Below are 8200 nucleotides of genomic sequence, written 5' to 3' on the forward strand. Positions count from 1 at the left end.
ATAGGGGGTGCAGATTCCGCCGAACTTTGATTAGTGGTTCTTTCAAATGTAACGGGGGCTGTTGGCTTTCAGCTTCTTTCTTAAATTGCTCGAAATGAGCTTTCATCTCCCTGGGCCGAAGAAGGAGTTTGATGCGCTTCTCAGACTCTTCAATGGTAGTTTCGAAGTAGCGATTGGTTTCCTTTTGCCCTTGTAATTGGGGTTGGTCGATTATCTCCGCTCCCTGCCGTCTCTTTCGACAACCATTTAGTGGTCGAAACAGGCTGGGCCGCTTGCCGTTGAGCCAAGCAATCTATACGCTGACGTCGATGTTTCTGAGACTTGGAAAGCGCGGTATACATGCTGGTGGGAGAATTGTAGCTGTACCATCGTTGGTCATGTGGTTCAGGTGGCCTAAAGGTTTTGGATTTACCGATGAGCTCAAGCTATTGGAATTACGTGAATAATAATCCTCGTTATAAAACGGTGCGTCGAAATCAAGGCGCCGTCTGATCGATGTAGAACCATCTGTCTGTTTCCTTAGGCTGAGCCTATCGAATACTTTCTGGCATTGGCCTTCACTCGATTCCTTTGAAGGTTCTGCCGTGATCGCCGATTAGTGTCGTGATGTTGGCATCTGCGTCTGAGGCAGTTTCTTCTTGGGCTCGGTTAATACAATGTGTGCCTTACAATTGCTACACAAAACTATAGGCCCGCCATTTTCTTCTTCACTGGAGTCTGGCATGGACTCCACTATGGCCGGTCCTGAGAGCTCGGTAGGTGGCGCATTGGAAAATAGGTCGATCTTGAGTCGAGGCTGGGAGCTTTGCTTTAGGATGTGTTATACTAGGGCAAACCCGACCTTCTCTTTCCCTTTGCTCTTGGGAAAATGAGCGTCTACCATGACAACTGTTGCCGAAGGGAATGGATTTGTATCAACCGTCATGCGTTTTTCAGGAAATTTTAACTTGCCTTTGTCAATCCAGCTCTGGATATCATCACGAAATATGACATAATTGTTTGTGATATGCGTGGTCGAGTTATGATATTTGCAATATGTCTTTCCTTTAAGCTCTTCGACCTTAGGAATGTTATGCCCTAGCCCAAGTTTGATGATTTTTGCTAATAACAATTGATCGAAAATTGCTTCGGCCTTTGTGATATCAAAAGTATAGACTTTGGATGTTTTCGCTATCTCTTCAGTAGCCGAGCGGGTTTTGACATCCTTAAAATTAATTTGAGTCAATGCCTTGCAAACATATGGCTTATCTATTAAAATCTCGACCGCGTCGATGCTGACATATTGAGAATCCTCACCTTTGGTCGATGCGTAGTTGACCGTGGGATTTTTGTAAATCGTTCCTCGGGATGGGGATTTCGAGATCTTCTCTTCTCGGAGCAAATAATCATATTGCTCGACATGCTGGGCTAATTCATACATATCCTAAAAGTTTGCTGATGCGATGAAAGTTAAGCACTCAAATTAAATCATCTTTTGACAATTGTAGTATACGTATAAGTAGGGATCGTTCTGGACCGGGGATTAGGAGGGATTGCTAATCTAAACTAAACTGACTTACAAAAAGAAACTTAAAAAAACTTAACTAGACTCTATAGACTCAAAACACTTAAAAACACAAACTAAAACAGATTCTAACTAATTAGACACACTAAAGTAAAGGGGGATTAGGTTTTGGACGAAAATAAAGTAAAACAAAACAGAAACTAGAACTAAACAGATTTGCACAAAATTGGTTGTTTTGGATGAATGATGGGCTAGCTAGAAGGTCTTTCTCCACACATGACACACTTGCATACAAATCAATCTCCAATTGCTTTTCAATAAACTATTATGCTCAACACCCCAGATTAACCGTGATGCACAAATTAACCCTCAGATTTTCCTTTACTCATTGAATTGGATGAATGCATGCGACAACCCAAATCATTCTCTAAAAGTCCCCTATATGAATGCATAATAGAGATACAATTAAAGACCATTAAGTTCCATGAAAATCATAAGCGTTGACGAGGCAATTGTAACTATGAATGCATGATACGTTTGCCAAGAATTTAATTAACGCGATTGTGACAAACAACCTTCACTACTCATGAATATAAACTTGTAACGATTAGATGAAACTTATTTATATCCTAGCATCAAATTCATGCATGAAAACTAAGTATGCACCCTTAATAAACATACACAAATCCGTTATGAATAAAATAGATAATTGAATTGCAATCACAACTTATCAAGTCACAATTGGAAGAAATCAATTCATATTGCAAATATATTCATGGTTTTGAATTCTCCTCAAGCCAAAAGAGGTTTAGTTCCTCATACTTGCAATTAAACAGAAACAATTGAAATTAAACATTGAAAACCAAAGTAGAATACACCTAGAATGCTCCAGCAATCCAATTTGAATGACTAGCACAACTCCAAGCAATCCTCCTTCCTTGCAAATATGCGGCACCAAGGTGTGAGTGGTGAATGGATGGTCTCTTGTGGTGGTGGATGGATATAGGTGAGTTATGGTGAAGGGTGGAAAGTTGTGTAGATGATGTGGTGTCCTTGGATGATGGCCCCAAATTATGGTGAAGGGTGGATGTATTTATAGGCTAGGGAGAGGAGTGTATGGAGTTGTAATGAGTGGATGTAATGGGTGTAGTGGGTGAGTGTTGTGGTAATGAGTGGATGTAAGGGGTGTAGTGGGTGGATGTTTGGCAATGAGTGGATGTAATGAGTGTAGTGGATGAATGTTTGTAATGAGTGGATCTAATGGGTGTAGTGGGTGAGTGTTGTGGTAATGAGTGGATGTAATGAGTGTTGTGGTAATGAGCGGATGTAATGAGTGTAATGGGTGGATGTTTGGTAATGAGTGGATGTAATGGGTGTAGTGGATGAGTGTTTGGTAATGAGTGGATGTAATGGGTGTAGTGGGTGGATGTTTGGTAATGAGTGAATGTAATGGGTGTAGTGGATGGATGTTTGGAGTTGTAGGTCAACGCACTTGAACACACACATGTTGATTTCTAACCCTCAAATCTTCAAAAACGTCAATCCTCATGTCTCCATGCTTGCACTATCCAATCTTGGCTCAAAAATGCTCTAAAATGCTGCAAAATGCACTTTCTTGCCAACTTTGTTATTATGACCTATAAACACACGAAAATAGCTTAAAATACACAATTAACTAAGAAATAACAACACAAATGCACAAGAACAAGCTAACTAAGTCGCATAAATATGCTCCTATCAAATTCCCCCACACTTAGATTTTGCTAGTTCTCGAGCAAAACAAAAGAAACAAAACGAAACAAAAACAAAACAAACAAAACACAACCTAACCTTCCAATATTTGCTTCAGGGATTTTCAATTAAACATGACATGCCAAAGATCACCACTTACATAGATTTAAGCATTCCTTACCCTCGAGCATACTTAATAATAGTCACCATTCACTAGCTCACATTTAATCAATGAAAACAACATTTTGAATATAGTAACATGCCTTAGAGAATTTCCTCAATTCCTTACTAGATACACTCTTATTTTTACACAAGAATTTCTGACTACTCCCTATACTAGGTATATGTGAGAAGATTGATGTGAACATGAAAACTAGTACTCACATATGTTTTTCAACAAAAAAGCAATTTCTGGAATTATTAATTCATGTATATATATGATCTCATGAATGAAATGCTACTACTTAGATGCGAGAACCAGTGACACCATATGCTCATATCAATTTCAAACTCCACAAATTGAAACACACAACACTCAAGATTGAAGTCAAGGGTTGTAACAGGGCTTGGGGGTAATGGCTAACAAAGAAAGGTGATGCGAAATATATAAGCACACAAATTAAACCCTCTTTTTATCAATTGTAGTAAGGAATGTAAGTATGGATCGTTCTAGGCCGGGGATTAGGAGTGATTGCTAAATCACTTGAAAACTGACTCAGAAACGTAAAAGCAAAGTTTAAAATACTAAACTAGACTCAAAGAATGCAAAACTAAACTCTAAAACACTAAAACAAACCAAAAGACTCAAAACAGCCTAGAAACACTCAAAACTGCCTTAAAAACACAATCTGGGCAGTTTTGAACACTAAACACAAACTTGGACGAAAATAGGTTATAACTTGACTCAAGACACTTAAAAACACAAACTAAATTGATTTCTAACTAATCTAACACTTTAAAATAAATGGGGATTGAGTTTTGACGAAAATTGAAAACAAAAACAAAACTTTGTAAATTGAACAGATTCTAAAACGAAATTGGTTAAAGTGATTGGATGGAAAGCTAGCTAAGGGGTTCTTCTCCACACATGTCACACTTGCATACAAAACGATTTCCAATTGCTTATCAATAAACTATGAATTCCCAACGCCCCAGATTAACCGTGAATTGCACTAATTAACCCTCAGATTTTCCTAAAGTTATCGAATTGGATGAATTGCATACGACAACCCAAAGCATTCCTCACAAGTTCCCTGCATGAATTGCATAGCAAAGATACAAGCAAAGATCATTAAGTTCTATGAAAATCATAAGCATTGGCGAGGCACTCGTTACTATGAATTGCATGAAACTTATGCCAAGAATTTACTTAACACGATTATGATCAACAACCTTTACTACTTTTGAATATAAGTTCGTAACGATTAGGTGAAATTCCCTTATATCCTAGCATCAAACTTATGCATGAAAATTAAGCGTGCACTCTCAACCAACACATACAAATTAGTTTTAATTTATGTAGATAAGCAAATTGAATTCACAACTTATGAAACGCAATTAGAAGTACTCAAATCATATAGCAAGCATAAACATGGTTTCGAATCCCCCCCTAGCCAAGGGGGGTTTAGTTCCTCATAATCGCAATTACACAAAGATAACTTAAATTAAACATTGAAATCAAAGATAGAAAACACCTAGAAACGCTCCAACACTCCCAAGGCTTGGGCATAGGCACAGCACCAGGTTATTCCTTCTTTCTCCTTCCTTGCAATCTGCGGCACTAGAGGGAAGAGTGTGTTTGAGGGATGTATGAATGTAGAAAAATATGGTAGAGGATGGTGACTAAATGGTGTAGCAAAGGATGGTATTTATAGGCTGAAATTCGCAGCCCCTATGTAGCAAAGGAAAAAGATTTAAAGGCCTAATTTGTATAGGAAATGAATACACAATCCTTGAAGGAAAAGGTTCTAGGAGTCAGAAATCCAAATGAAATAGGGAGAATAGAATCAGGTTTCTAGAACTTCTAGAAAGGTTTGGGGCGCCAGATTTTTAGGAGAGGAGATAAGGCCTTCTAGAAAGCTTGTTTTGTGGCTGATTTCCTAGAAAAACAAGGGATAAGGTGCAACACCTTTGTAGGAGTGGATAAGGGCTTCTAGAAACCTATTTTAATGTGTTTTAATCTGAAAATAAATCCCCTTTGCAACTGGAATTAAGTTAGGATAGGATTAGGATAGGATAAGATAAGATAAGGTTGTATAAGATTTTGGATAATGTTCCTTCTTTTGAGCTGATTTCTTATCTTCCTTGACTTGGATTTATTTCTTCACTCTTTTCAGCACATTCCTAGCATCTTGAACTTCAAATTCGTCCATCCATCTTGCTCCATTCATAAGCTATCAATTTGGTGCCCAAAACTGCCTCAAAATGCTCCAAATTGCACTTTCTTGCCAACTTTGTCATATGGACCTACAAACACACGAAAATAGCTTAAAACACTATAATAAACACAAACAAACTATGAAAATGCAAGAAAACAAGCTAAATAAGTCGCATAAATATGCTCCTATCAAAAGGATAGGAATAACAAACGTTCTTAAAGCGATAGTAAGCAAAGTAATGGAATCGACACTTGGAATTTACTTTAGAATGCAAATATCAACTTTTAAACACAAAGGGAAGATTCATGCAACACTTAGGGTCGAATTCAATGCTTTGGACCCTTTCTTCAACAAACAACACTTTAGAGCTCTTTCTCATAAATTTTTCAACTCTTTTCACAACTTTTCTTCTTTTCATTCTATTTTCCACGAATTTTTCTTTTTCTTTTCCTTTTCTACCCGTGCCTTATGAAGGACTTTGGTGCACACACACACAAGAATCACTTCCCCCACCCTTGTTTTTCTGCGAGAGTTCAACAAAAGGAATTCCTTCTAAATTATGCTTTACTATGTTTCAAGAACAAGGGTATGGATGGTCCTAATCTAGGCTAGGTGAGGATAGTATGGGTAACAAAGAACATAGGCAACACAAGGCTCAACGGGTTAAACTTAAACACATAATGAACAGGATAGGCTTTTTGGCTCTTGGCTCACTAAACAACTTCATCTTGAATATGTGTTATGCACATCAATAACATACTTTGAATGAAATAGGCATGAGTTCTAGCATTTGGAACTAAATGATGAAACGTCTTCTAAGTAGCAACCAAGCAAAGAATAATGAGATCATGCAACGACTTTAGAAAACAAAAAAATTGCTCAGATTAATAACTCTCCAAATAAACGTTTAGGCCCAAGTCTCTCAAGGATGTAACGTTAGTTTGAGTTCCTTCTTTCAAGCATGTTACAAAAAAAACTGATTTTTCCTTTTATGATTGCATGTGAATTCATAAATTATAATCACAACCAAGCATACACCAAAGAGTAAATCAAATTTTCTTCCATGTTTATAACTCTCTTTAACAGTCATGTAATTAAAAACCAAATCCTCATCATTGTGTTGGAAGGTACCCTAAGACACAAATAAACACACAAAAACAACTCTTTTTGGGTTTTTTTTCAAAACAATTTTTCAAATTTTTATGAGATTTTTGGATTTTTATGTCAACACACACTAAAACACTCCAAAACGGCTTAAAAACACTTAAAAATAGCAAGGAACAACACTAGAAGTAATGGGTGATAAACTCCTACGAATTTCATGCAAAACAACTTGGTTACCCCCCCACACTTAAATCAAACATTGTCCTCAATGTTTCAAGCATAAACTCACAAAAAAAAAAAAAAAACAAAACAAAAAAACAACGAATAAACATGACAAGTATGTCAAAGTAAAAACCAGACATAGTAGAGTTTAAGAATGCAAATCTGGTTTTGGAGATAGATGATCTTGTTGTCTTTCCATAGCTTTGATCTCGAACTGGTTTGGAATTCTGAGCGAGGAATATGAGAGTTCCTTGGTTTCAAATCAGACTCCTTCTGCTGGGTTGATTTGATTGTGCAGTCTACATTATTCTCTGCTTGTTTCTTCTGCACGGCAGGCAGGCAAGAGGTAGAGGTGTTGGTCTGTTTCTTTCTTCAATCTTTCCAAGTGCCACCTCTTGCTTTCTTTCTCCTTGTCCCTAGCTGAGGATGAATTGGTAAATTGTCTCCACATGCTTCGAGGTATCATTTTCACTTCCCTTATCTGTTCCCCAGGCAGATGTGGTAGACGAAGAGGAAGCATAAGATGATGAAGATGAGTACTCGAGAGCAAGGCTAGGTAAGCAATCAGGAAGAGGTTCCAGGCAGTTGGTTCCAGATCGGAAGATTGATACCAAGTGCTGGCTGATTGCTCTCTTTCTCCTTGTCCCAAAACAACGACAAGGAAAAGGACAGGGAGAAAGCATGATATGAGATACTCTTGCTTTCAACCTTCATGATATGAAATACTTTTGCTTTGGATAAGTTGTTTGCAGAGGTACCCAAAGGAATAAGGAACACTGAGTGACTCGAGAGGGTTTGTTGGAAAGGCATTCTCAGAGAAGAAGAAGGGTTATGTATGTTTGCGTTACAATGGAGGGTGAAGGGTGACATTTATAGGAATTAATAACTAGTATTATTCTTTCACTATTGTCAACAACCGTTGGATGATTTAATAGTGAACTTCACGTGCTTTCTACTTCACAAGAGATCTTCGACAGATTGCCCGTGATTTTCGCAAGGCTGAATGTGCATGTGACAGACGCTGACACGTCTGGAAAAGCAAGTGCCTCTTCGATATCTGGAATCGGCGCTTCGACAAACTGCCCGTGATTTCCGCAAAGCTGACTCTGCATGTAACAGGCGCTGACACGTCTGGAAAAGCATATGCTTCTTCGATATCTGGAATTGACGCTTCGACAAACTGCCCATGATTTTCGCAAAGCTGACTCTGCATGTGACAAATGCTGACACATCTGGAAAAGCAGATGCCTTTCCGATTTCT

Source organism: Malus domestica, chromosome 17, assembly GCF_042453785.1.
Source record: "Malus domestica chromosome 17, GDT2T_hap1".
Classification (NCBI taxonomy): Eukaryota; Viridiplantae; Streptophyta; class Magnoliopsida; order Rosales; family Rosaceae; genus Malus; species Malus domestica.